The 13,759-nt window shown below is 35.4% G+C and overlaps 1 pseudogene; it reads left to right on the top strand.

Moving 5' to 3' along the window:
• The first annotated feature begins 504 nt into the window (after positions 1-504).
• LOC122005649 lies at positions 505-1,228 on the top strand (annotated as a pseudogene).
• Positions 1,229-13,759: the final 12,531 nt, after the last annotated feature.

Below are 13,759 nucleotides of genomic sequence, written 5' to 3'. Positions count from 1 at the left end.
GTGACACCCCGGGGATCGACCCCTGGACCTTTCAGCCACAGAACCATGCACTCCCCATCTGTGCTACGCCCTGGGGACAATCCAGCCCTCCATCAAGATTTGAAGTTATGTGGACCGTCAGATCTAAAGATAGAATCAATCTCAAGTTAATCTTAAGTGATCTGGATCGCTTATCTCAAGATCTGATGGTTGGATCTTCATCCATCTTTATCACAATATGGACGACCCAGATTAAAGGAGGAGAAACTTCGTTTCCTTTTACCCACGCGATGACACAGTACTGGCGATTCCTCTTCTGTTCGCGACATCTCCTCTAGCGCGGCTAGGGCACGCGACCTCCCACCGTCGGCTGTATCTTCTTCCTCACCACCGGCCGACGACTCTTTCTTCTCTTCACTGTTGCCAGCTGGACCTCCACATTCCACCCTTCTTCTTGATTCCAACGGCTCGTGCTCCTAAAGCAAGAATGGCCTAACCTCCAGTGCTCTCTATCTCTATCTCTCTCTCTCTCTCTCCATGGCTATTCCGGTAATCGACTTCTCCAAGCTGGAAGGGAAGGAGAGGGCCGAGACTCTGGCTCAGATCAACAATGGATGCCGGCAGTGGGGATTCTTCCAGGTCTATTGTTTTATGACTCTGTTAATTAGATTGCTACTGTTTTAATTAGATCAATCAATTTGAGAATTAATTAATGTTACTAAAATTAATGTTTTTGCAGCTGGTGAACCATGGGATTACGGTGGAGCTGCTTGAACGTGTGAAGAAGGTGTGCACGGAGTGCGACAAGCACAGAGCCGAGGCCTTCAAGGCATCCAGGCCGATGCAGCTCCTCGACCAACTCGTTCGGGAAGAACAAGAGGTTGCTGGAGAAGTAAACAACAACAAGAAGAAGTTGGACGACGTGGACTGGGAGGATGTCTTTGTTCTCCAAGACGACAACCAATGACCATCCCACCCTCCCCAATTCAAGTAATAAATAAATAAATAAATAAATAAATTATATCACACCACCATGAAGTTTTCATGACAATTATCATATATGTTATATAAATTGATTGATTCGATGGATCGATTGATCATTAGGGAGACGATAAGGGAGTAAAGAGCGGAGGTGAAAAAGTTAGCCGAGAAATTGATGGAAACCATGGAAGAGAACCTAGGGCTGGAGAAGGGCACCTTCAAGATTAAGTTCACCGGAAACGGCGAGCACGAGCCATTCTTGCTTTAGATTTCATTTCATGCTTTAGGTTTCGTTCTATGTTTTACTTCATATTATCTTTCATGTTGAGTCATGTTTTATGTGAAAGTTAAGTGCTTGTATTAATTTGACCTCCTATGTTTCAATTTGCACACATTATGATTTCATTGACTCATGCCTATCAATTGTTTGATTAAATGTCTCTTCCATTATATAGGTTTTAGTTGATACAATTTCTTTAGTTTAATTCCATGTAATTATTGCTAGTTTAGTGATTTATGTTCCCATGATGTTTGTTCTTTATTTGAATGAAATTAGTTTAAGTTTTGTTACATGCTCTAGTTTTAGTTTCACTAGATGTTTACTTGATGTGTTTTTTACTTTCCATGCTCTAGGTTAGATTGGATCAAAAATCCAGACTATGAACAAGTAAGTTTCCTACTTTCCCTTGAAAATTGTTGACATGCATATATAGTTTGTCATTGGATGATTATCTCATCTGTAATAATTCTTTTAAGAATTCAATCTACTCAAATTCTTATTATCTTGAATCTGTTAGTTCTTTTATTTTTCTAGAAGTTGTGTAAATATAGTGAATTGGTTTATATTTTGAATCTTATTTTTTCTCTTATTTCATATTTCATGTCTATTATCTGATACTTGAATTTTCTTTGTTCATATATTCTTTTCTTTTCCCACAGAATGGATTTGCATCATTGCTGGAGTTAGTTTTGGGTGACAAAAATTTGACTGAGTCTGTATCTCAACATTGTGAATCTATAAACAACTACATAGAATAGATACTAGTTATCCTAGTCAGACCTTATCATGTGGACTACAGAAACAATCTTACATGTCATTTGCAAGGTATTTACTTTCCCTATGTTTGCCTTTATGTTTAGTTGATAGTTTTATTCTAGTTGACTCTGTTCTGATGCATCAATTTCTTAAATTTTTTGAAAACTTACTAGTTATCCCAGTCAGTTTACACTGTTGAGATTTTGGAAATTTTACATGCAGTGTCTTTTCGGATATTTTGAATGGTGAATGAAGGTATTCAGAAATTCCAGCTAAATAGCTTGGATATGAATGATTATAGGAGCAGCAACTACATGCTATGTGACACTGCATCTAAACCTCAAGGGTGCGACTGGAAAGTACTTCGACGAAGAACTATTAAGAAGACTTTGGGATTTAAACGAGAAGATGGTTAAAGCCAATGAGTAAAGAACATTCAAGTCAAGAGGATAAGTAGCATCTATCAAGATTCTTTAAGTTCATGCAATAAGATGTAGTCGATAGAAGTAGTTTTGAGTATCTCCTAATTAAATTTTTTTTGTATGCAAGTAATTATGTTTGTTATAGAAGTGTAAGGATGATAATTTCTATATTGATCTTAGTTGTTTATTTAATAATATGTTGTTGATTGAAATATATTTATTTTCATTTATCTTTTATTTGCCTTTGGTATTAAAAGAAAATAGTTTAAACTTCTTATCTTTTACTAAAAAAAACAACACTTTTTTATGCATTGTGAAACTGTTGTCTTTGTTAAAAAAAGACAACGCTTTTTTATGCGTTTTCTTTAACAAAGACAACGCTTTTTTATGTATTGTCTTTAATAAAGACAACGTTTTTTATGCGTTGTCTTTATAAAAAATGATAATGCTTTTAAAGCGTTGTCTTTGCCACAAACGACAACGCTTATAAAGCGTTGTCTTTGAGCAGACTTTTAACAACGCTTTTTCATCCACATAGACAATGCTTTTAAAGCGTTGTCTATTAGCTTTTTTCTTGTAGTGCACCTCAAAGGCTAGGGTGGGCTCTAGCTCAAGCTTGTTTTTTTTTTTTTTTTTTTTTTTTTTTGTCTAAGTTAGTATTTTTTAAAAAAGTTTGTAGTAAGTATTAGGCTTTATTTTTTTATTAAACTTAAGTCATAGGTAAATTATTTTAGCCCTTAATATATTATAATTTTTTAGCCTATTAATTTTCTTTTAGCCCAATAAAATAAAGAAACTCAAAAATCAGCCTCTTCGTCAAGGTTCACAACCCTAACTCCTTGTCCTCATGGACTGGATCAGTTGGAAGGGTGTCTGATGCTTGCAACGGAGGTTCAGGGGTCGAGGGTCGCAAATTGCACACGGACATAAAACCTCGGTCTGCTGCGCTTTAAATTCCACTCGACCCCCAGTCACCCCTCCTGCCCAGCTTAACCATGATTTATCCCCTCTGGACTCAGGGGACTGTTAAGGTGACGGTTCCACCTTTTGCAACAACCCTAACTCCTTCTCCTTGGACTACGACTCCCTTATCACCGTGATTGGCTATCGGGGATGACAGCTTGGATCCGTGATGTCAGAGGGTGGGCGCGTCTGGGTGTGTCGGGTCTCGTACCTCGATGCTGATCTGTAGCTGAATGAGATTTGGGTGATTCACGATCTTTTCTACTTGCTCGAGGATTATAGGAAGAGATCGGAGGTGCAAGGTAAGTTGTGACTCTTCTTCATCGACACCCCTATTGAGGTAGATAAAAGATGCCAACTGAGAACTTTGTTGACTTTTCTATGCTCATCTTGTCTGTGAACTTTGTGGACTTTACTCTTCTTCATCAACGCCCCCCTTTGATTCTTTTTTTTTTCTTTCTTTCTTTCTTTTTTTTAAACACAATTAAAATTAAGATAGTGTGAATAACGTAAAAAATATAATTAGTTAATTATTTTTGTTGAATTCTTGGACTATTATTGAGATTGTGTTTTGTTTGTGCGTTTATATTTATTTGGATGTTCATCAATTTGTATCTTGTATGTTGGTCCTTTCTCATTAGTTGTATATGATAGATTGGTTTTTATAATGGAAGCTCAAGGAGGCCAGATGAAAAAAATAATTTCATATATTAAACCAAAGGCTAGTACATCGACTAGAGAGGAGCATTGTCCAGCTAATGTTGAGATTTCAAACCATGATGAAGAACATCCTGCCAAATATCAAAGAGTTGATAGTGATGTTAGTGTTTGTGTTCAACTAGATCCGGCTATGCGTACTCCAATATGACAATGCCCAGTCAATAAAAGAGATGTAATCAGACGAGCTTATATCTTAAGAGGGTCAAATCAACCTATCATGGAGTACCCATGAACCAAATTAAGAAAACAATATCGACAATTTCAAAAATATTAGTTGGATACTCTTCTAATAAAGATTTCATCTTTTGCTGCCCATGTTTCCTTTTCCAAGAAAAAAGGCTCTCGATTTTTTACATTTATAGTTGAATGTTTTAGAGGTTGGAAAAGGGTAACTTATGGGAAGAGATGTGCTTTATTAATGCATACGGGGAGTTCCACTTCACCACATAATAATGTCGTTCAATCTATGAGTGTTTTGATGAATATATGTGGTCACATTGATAAATTGATGAATACATAAACATCACAAGAAGTGAAGAAGAATAGATTGAGGCTTACGACCACAATTGAAAGCATCTGTTGGCTTTGTTTGCAAGGATGCACACTGAGAGGACACGATGAAACTTCATATTCTAAAAATCAAGTTAATCTTATAGAGATGATAAATCTTATGTCAAAAATGGATGTTAATAATGTCGCTTTAGAAAAAATAACATGAAATGCAAAATATGTATCACCAGATATTCAGAAAGATATTTAACATATTCTTGCTACGAGAGTGAGAAAAAGAATACGTGAGGAGGTTTGGAATGCAAAATTCTGTATTTTGATGGATGAGGCTAAAGACATATCAGACAAAGAGCAAATGCCTATTGTGTTGAAATTTCTTGATTGTAAGGGCTTCTTAATGGAGTGTTTCTTTGATATTGTGCATGTTGTTGATACCATTGTGGTAACACTTAAAAAAGAAATATGTAATGTGCTTGGGTGACATCAGTTGCATATTAAAGATATTCAGGGTTGAGGATATGATGGCGTTGTAATATGCATGACTCCTAAAACGGGCTACAAGCTCTTTTTTTAGAGATTCTCCACAAGCATATTATGTACATTGTTGTACACATAGACTTCAACTGGCGTTAGTGGCTGCTGAAAAGGAAAGTTCTATTTGGCTTTTTTTTAAAAAAAAAATTGACTTCTATTTGTAATCTTATTAAGACATCACCAAAACATCACACTGAGTTGCAATCTACCCAAGCTATTGAAATTGCAAATATGGTAGCCACTGGTATTTGCGAGATAGGTACTAAACTTAATCATATAATTTATTACTAATTAATCAAATTGAGTTGTCATTTGATATCTCATTAATCATTGATTTCTCATTTTTTTTCGATACAAGTACTAGCCTTAATCAGATTTATACTTTGCAACAAGTTGGTAAGACATACTGGAGTTCTCATTTTGAGTCGATTTATCAGATAATAGATATGTACAAATCAGTGATTGTTGTGCTTGAGCACATGGTGGAGGAAGCATCTTCCAGGTCTATACGTGGGGAAGCTACGTGTTATTCGATTATGCTAAGATCATTTGGTTTCATATTTATTTTATATTTAATGCATAAGATTACGGGATAACAAATTGCTTTTTCGAGCTTTGCAAGAGAAGTCTTTAGACGTATTAAATGCAATGGATCTTGTCGCAACTACAAAAATTTTACTTCATATTTTGAGAGTAGAAGGTTATTGTTCTAATGATTGTGCAATCAGTTTGTGAAAATAATGGTATTGAGATATCGGATATGAATGCTTATTATAGATCTGCGACAAGATGAATAAGTATTTAATTTATTGGATTAGTCATCACCGGTTCAATAGATTTTCTGGCTACAACAGCTCTGCTTCGACCATTAATTTCTTTAGACATGCCGCATGGAAGAGACGAATACAAGACATCACATGTAACACTGGAGTCGTCATCCCCAAAATCCTCTAGATATATAGAACAAGAGTCCGGTTCCTCAGCGGCAGCCATCTTGAGGCCCTTCACCGCCGCTGCTGATGTGGTGGATGCCAAGGTTAGTGAGCTCGTAGAGACAGCTTATTTAAGAGCCAAACAACCAAACAAATCATAATAACTCACATTACATCCTCCACAAGCTAGCACAGCTTCTCATTGAGAAATAAACTGTTGATGGAGAGGAGTTCATAACCCTGTTTATCGATGGCAAAGTAGAATTATTTGTTGCATGACTATCATATGTCATTGAGTTTGTATATAGTTTTTGTGTATAAAATTTATTGTTTGAACTTTAGTCACTAATAGATAGATATATTATATCTTTATGAGCAGTAGAACATTAAATTTTAGTCCTATATTATTGGTTTTCGTATGTGTATATGTGTTTTATGCCCAAGTCATCATAGCTGCATTTCCTTTCTTTTCAGAACTGATTTGTTGTCTTGGTTTTCTTTCCTTTTTCTGACTGCCTACCAAACTAAGCGCATCAATGTTAATTTCTAATAAATGTTATTAAATTGAAATATTCTGAATTTAATATATTAATATATAATTTATCTAAAACTTCCAGGGCTGTAATTTTTTTAAGCCTTTAAATTTTTATATTTTAATATTATTTATATTTTATTAAAAAAATATTCACTTTTAATTTTAGAGTATTAAAAATATATTCATTTTTAATTTTAAATTATTTTAATTTTATTTATTATTGTTTTTTTTAATTTGGTATCTTGTTTTTTAAAACCTAATTGGTTTTTTTTTTATAGATCTCTCAAAAATATTGGCCCCTCATAGTTACAAGGATTGCATGCCCATTCTCTCTCTCTCCCACGTTTCCGCGATCTTTTTTTTCTCTCTCGTCGCCCCACGGGGTTATCTGGAGTGGTTAGTACGTAGAATCTTGTCACTTGAGAGCGTGGGTTCGAACCGCGGGTAGTCAGGGCGTAATTCCTTGGTCCCTGTGCACCTCTTCCCATTGCGCACTAACTTCTGCAGCTACCGTGATTTACCTCCCTCGTGAAGACCTTGAGCGTGGTGCGACGGAAGTACTAGGGGCGAGCAATATCGCCTTTTTGTCACTTTTTTTTTTCTCTCATCCAATTATCCATATCTTTATCTATCATTTCTTTAATTAAATTAAGTTTGAACAATTTGAAATATGTAAAGATAATTTAAATTTTTTTATAGGATATAAAAATTAAAATTATTTCATGATAATTTTTTAAAAGGAAAAAAATATTTATGGCGCGTTACTATCGAGATACTATCTGATATGATGATTTAGATTTATTTTTAAAATTATTATTTTTTTAAATAATAAATCTAGACTTATAAATAACTTGAGATATAAAACTTTATAATGTTTTAAAATAAATCATATTAAATAAATAAGTCAATCATCGCATTGATTTGTTTGCCCAAAATGTAAAAGCTGGAAAAATAATAAATTAATTATTTTTAATAAATTTCAAGTATAAAAAAATAGTTTGTTGCTCTGTTTAGAGCGTGATGGATAACATCAAGAAATTGACGAACTGTGAGTCTGTGGCGTATCACAAACCAAAGTACCAAACAGAATCAAATTGAAACTAAAACTTTATTCATCGATATCAAAAACTATGATCCACATTTACAGTAAATTGACGGTGTTGCCGATCAAACAAATAACAATCGTATAGACCAAAGGAGCAGTTCTATAATAATTATGATCATCAAGCTAAGGAATGGATGAATGGAAGAATCTCTTTAATTTTCTTAGTTACGTTGCAGTAGATCGATCCAGTCGCTGCTCTGCGGTGGGAAGTGAGAATCTACAAAAGGGGCAAGAATTTATCCGGTGCAGTCACTCCTTCAAATATCCCTCGTGAAATGAATGACCGCAAGACATTGCTAGAGCTTGAGTCATCACATCGAAATCCTCGAAGCAGATGGAAGACGGGCCGGGTTATCTTCTCTCGTTGTAGTTACCATTTGGAGCCCCACCACTGCCACTGTGGACACCGGCCTAGGCCCTTTGTTGAACTGGACAAAGTCGATGTCTTCGTTGCCCTTGAAAAAATATTCATTGGCCTCCCGAGGAATCAAATAGTGAAGGCTACCGGTAGAAGCGGAAGGAGTGACGAGGATTTCAATGATAGAGAAAAACTCTATGGAGACCAACTCCATGATTGGAAATCGGTCGAACACCGCGTAGGTGTATCTTCGGAAAGCTTGAGCGAGAAGGTCGAGGTCGGCAGGGCAGGGCTCACGTGATTTGCCGCCACGCCGAAGAACATCTGCTTTGCCTACTCCTCTCAGGTGGGCCGATGGCTGATGTGGCAATAGGGCTCGGGGATGGTGAAGTGGGTGCACTCGGCAATGACGTGGTCGGAAGTAAATTAATTTCTAGCCATTTAAATTATTTTTATTTCTAGTAAAGAAAATCAAATGAGTTATAGTAGATTTTAGAATCTAAAATAATTTTTTTTATTTGATTTATCAAAAATTTTCTTGAAATAAATCTTTACAATTTGACCCCCTATATTTTTTAAATATCAATTAAAATCAAAGTGATGCAAATTGAAGTTGAACATGCAAAAATTTTTCTTAATTTTAATGTTTCTATTTGTTTATTTAATTTTGCATTTTGAACCTTAAGTTTATTAAAATCTTCTAATAGGCATGTATAGTTTTTCTTTGCGTTTATATATTTGGTCTTAGTTTTACATAAAGTTCTAAATAGCATTATAATATCAAATATTTGGTCAGAGGATAAGAGTCATACCTCACTTATCATGTCAGATTCGTAACTGGATATTTCCATCGATGTTTTCTCCTGAAGTGTCTTCATTGTCTTCTTCTTGGTAGTTGACCATTAGTGTTAGTCTACCGTATTCCTCTGTCTTAGACTCTCTTGATGACGACTCGTTCTAAGTTACTTTGAGGTTCTTTTGTTTGAACTTGCTTGACCTTTTGTCCTTTTTCCCCTTGTTCTTCAATTTGAGGTAGTTGTCCTTGATATGACCTTCTTCATTGCGGTTGTAACATCTCACTTTTCTTCTTCCTTGTAGAAGCTTTTTGGCCTTTGTCTTATCAAAGTTAGAATTAAAAAACATTTTAATTTTCCTTACCATATAAACCTCTTCGTTTTTGTTGAGGGATGATTCTGAATCCAGTTTGATCTTTTTGGCTTTTAGCGCTAGGTTGCGTTTCAGTTCATTTTCTTTTCTAAGTTCTACACTTCGAGATTCATGAAATTATAAAGTTGAAAACAAACTTTCTAAAATACTTATTTCGAGATCCTTAGAGATGTAGTAGGAGTCTATGATTGACATTTATTCTAGGATTTTTGGAAATGCATTTAATACGTACCTTAGCCAATATCTATTTGTTACTATTTCTGTAAGGTTGTTGAGCCCAGTGATTAACTCTTTCAACTTTGTGTAGAGTTGTGCAACCGTTTCTCCTTTTGGTCGTAGGTTGCTAAGTTGATTTCAGAGCAAGTCTCATCTCACTAGTTTAGCCTCCTAGGTGCCTTTATGAAGCTCCAAGAAGTTCTCCCAAAGTTCTTTGCAGAGTTGTATGTGCCGATCCGGTTGACTTCTTGGGGCGGTTATACGCTCAACATATGGAACTTTACCTTGCAGATGACCACAAAATTAGTTTATTACTTCTTGTTCTATTGGTGCTCTTCCTTTTCTTTTCTATTCTAATCCCTGGGTGTTTCAAAATCATATTTAAGAATTAAAAATATATTAAAATTAGTTTTGAAAAATACTTCCATTTGATGCTTCCAAAGTAATAACTCTCCCTTAAATTTGGGTGGATGAATGTTTGTTTCGACCATTTTCTTATTGCTTTAGTCAGCGATAAGTCCTTCCAAGGCAGTTGTGCTCTATACCACTTGTTGGTGTTGGTGCAATTGACTTATAAGGTTTTGATGTTTGTTTGAAAATATGTTTTAATGGAGTTCGGTCAAGGTTGACCTAGTCGGGTGAGTAGTCTACCAAATGATTGCAAGAATGAGTAGTTTACCAAGTGACTAGCAAGTCTAAACAAGTTAAGATGACCTAATGTTTGGTAAGAGAAAAACCCTAGGGGAAGATAATCTTAGGTAATGAGAAGTCTTAGAGAAGTGTACTCTAAGTAAAGAGAAAACCATAGGGGGAGGTAACCTTAGGTAATGAGAAGTCTTAGAGGAGTCAACTCTAAGCAAAGATAAAACCCTAGGGGAAGGTAATCCTAGATAATGGGAAGTTTTAGAAGAGTGAAATCTAAGAAAAGGGAAAACCCTAGGGGGAGGTAACACTAAGTAATGAGAAGTCTTCGAGGAGTGAACTCCAAGCAAGTTTGATTGGTTGACCGGACTAGTGGATTTTGATAAACCTAATTATAATTTTACCAACACTATTTTGCATTACTATTGTTACTACTGTGCTAATTTAGTATTACAAGAAAAGTCTTATTGAATTAGATGATCAAACATTAAGGAGAGAAAGTTCAAATAGGTCTGGAGGACTGATGTTTGGCAGGTAAGTTGAGATAAGCTCCTGAAGGGAGTGCGATGAGGTCGTGTCTCGGTAGAGACAAATCTTAGGCGTTGATCCAACTGAAGAAACCAATGGAGGTTTCTAAGTTAAGATCAAGATAGTCCTTATTGTCATACTCATGCATCATTACTATATAACATTATAACTATGCTAACACTATTTTAAAAGCACTAAGCATTACTAAATTGTTCTGTCGATTGATTAATTGGTTCTGCTAATGGATCCTTGAAAATTTGAAACAATTTAAATATGAATCAGAAGATAAAAGGAAAATTGGTTCCATCAACTGATCAAGGTGATTAGTCAACGGATCAAAGATTTCATTGAGATAAGACTAGATCAGATTCGAGAACAAAAGGTAAAAAAGGTTCTATCGATTGATAGGTATGTTTAGTCCATGGATCAGCATATTCGAATGTGGTCAGTCAGATTAGCTAGATCAACCTAAAAGGAAATCTTGGGTTGCATCGATGAATAAATGATTTGGTCGATAGATTAAGATGATTTTGAGATTGATCAAATCGAGAAGCTGGATGCGTACCCAAGGATATTCATTGGGTTCCATCGACGGATCATCAGGTTCCATTAACAGATTACAAAATCAGTGGGATCTGATTGGTTACTTACTTAGTTATAAAACTGAGACTCGAGGATGAAGGAAGATGACAGTTCTATGTAATCAAATTCTTACTCTCAAATCTACTTCGTGTTATGCAACTCTAACGCCAAGGTCATCACCGACACGCCGAGCTCAAACCATTTCTCTACTTCGTGTTGGTAATGTTACTTTTATTTATTGTATTAGAGAGGTGTAGAATTTTTTTACACTCTCTATTTTCATCTCTGTAATTGAACACTCCTTCAAAAGTTACTCGAAGGAGATTTTAGTGAATTGTCCAACGAATATAGTTAAGGAATCATTGGTCTTGGAGTAGGAGTTGGCTGGGCTCAGAGCCAAGTTAAAACCTAAGTGTGCTCTTTCTTTTGTTTTTCGTATTTCTATTCCACTACGTACACATTTTTGATAAGTTTTTTTAAAAGGAAAAGTTTTCTAAGCGACGAGATTCACCTGCTCCTCTTTCATTTTCAATGGTCTACAGTTGGAACGTGCGGACCGACTAGAGGTGGTTGAGTAGACAACCTGCAAATAAAAATCTAATTCTCTTGCTACTTTCTTAGTAAGAATACACACTTAATCAAATGTAAACAAATAACATAAAAATAAAATAAGAGGCACAAAGGGTTTTACTTGGTTATAATCTAGGTGGTTATTAATCCAAGGTAAATAGAAGTACACTAATGAACTCGTTCTTTGACAATGTCGGAAGTGAAGTCTCTTATAGCAGTTGGAAGCTCAAAATGAAATTACATGAATACAGAATTGAAAAGAAAGTGTGTTGTTTTCATTTTGAGCTCAATGACTCTTTTTATAGCCTCTGGTCGAAATTGACCACTTGCTGATGTGGCAATTGAGGCGCCTTAGTTGTGCTGAATTTGATCCATGCACAATGGTACTTTTTTGATCTGGTGACATCAGAGGCACTTAGTTCATCAAAGGCACCTTGGTTGTACTGAGCTGGAGTCCGTGATTATCTCTATGGCAACGACTCCTGCTATTTGGGGATGCCTCAGTTTAGTTGAGGCATCTGGACTCCTATTCATATGAGGCACCTCTAATCAACTGGAGTGTCTCAAGTCTTCTCATCAGCAGGGCGCCTCTTGTTTATTGGAGGTGCCTGGAATGGTCAAGTATAGATTTGACCATTCCCTCTTCCGCTCGCTTGGGTGATAGTTTGACATATGAGTTAAACTCACTCGAACTCAACTCCGACCTTCTCCTCAAGCAGATTTCCTCCCGACTTTTTGTCCCTTGAATGTATCATGAGCATCATTCTCTTTCTATCAGTGTACTTTTTCATAGCTCCTCGTCCCTCGGATGCATCGTGCTTGTCGACTCCCTTCCTATAGCATCCTTCTTACTCGTTGTATCTTCCGCCCAACTTCTTATGTTCTTAAGTCCCTACACACTCAGACACAAGGCATCAAATACACAAGATCTAATTTAACTCAGTTGATCAACATCAAAACTTGCCCAGGGTACTTATAATATTAATACCATGTCACTTACCACCCTAGATGTGCATGAAAGGCGAATTGATGTTCCTTATCATGCTTATTCTAGGTCTAAAGAAACCAAAAGAGAAGGTAGATATTTTTTTTACAACATTTGATTGCTGAGTTGAATGAATTAGATAATCTAGGGTTGGAGTCTTTTGATATTGCAAGTAAAACTAATTTTACCCTGCATGATGCTTTATTATGTACAATTAGTGATTTTCTAGCATGCTTAATATTATCAGCATGGAACACCGTTGATAAATTAGTATGCCCATATTGCATGATAGAATGTGATGTAATTTTATTACCTTATAGTGGTAAGGTATCTTGATTTGATAATCATCATAAATTTTGACTAGTTGAAGACCCTTTCAGATGAAATAAGAAAGATTTCATAAAGAATAAAATTATCAGAAAACTTCTGCCATCAATTAAGTCAATCGAAGAAATTATTGAGGAAATAGATAACTATGGATTTGTACAAGTGATTCAGATTGGTTCTGATGAATTAAATAAATATATTGTGAGAGTGTGCAAGTGTGGTTGGAAGAAAAGAAGCATATTTCAGGAGTCAACATATTGGAAGTATCTTCTCATTAGACATAATTTAGATGCGATGCATGCTGATTTTTTTTACCGATAATATCTTTATTATTGTGATGAATATTTCTAGAAAAAATTAAGATGCTGGAAAATCACATGAGGAATTGAAAGAATTAGTTAGCAGACCCAAGTTGCATTAGAATGAAATAACTAATAAATTTTCAAAAGTTTGTTATATATTAGACAAAGAAGGTAAGCAAATTTTATGTAATTGGTTAAAAAATTTTGAATTCCCTTATGGGTATGTCTCGAATATAGCTCAATGTGTGAATATGAATAAATTAAAAATATATAGAATGAAGAGTCATGACTGTCATGTGTTCATGTAAAGACTTATTCCATTAACTTTCCGTGACTTACTTCCTAATAATGTTTGACAAGCACTC

This window comes from Zingiber officinale, chromosome 1A, assembly GCF_018446385.1.
Source record: "Zingiber officinale cultivar Zhangliang chromosome 1A, Zo_v1.1, whole genome shotgun sequence".
Taxonomy (NCBI): domain Eukaryota; kingdom Viridiplantae; phylum Streptophyta; class Magnoliopsida; order Zingiberales; family Zingiberaceae; genus Zingiber; species Zingiber officinale.
This window is presented reverse-complemented; position numbering and strand designations above follow the sequence as displayed.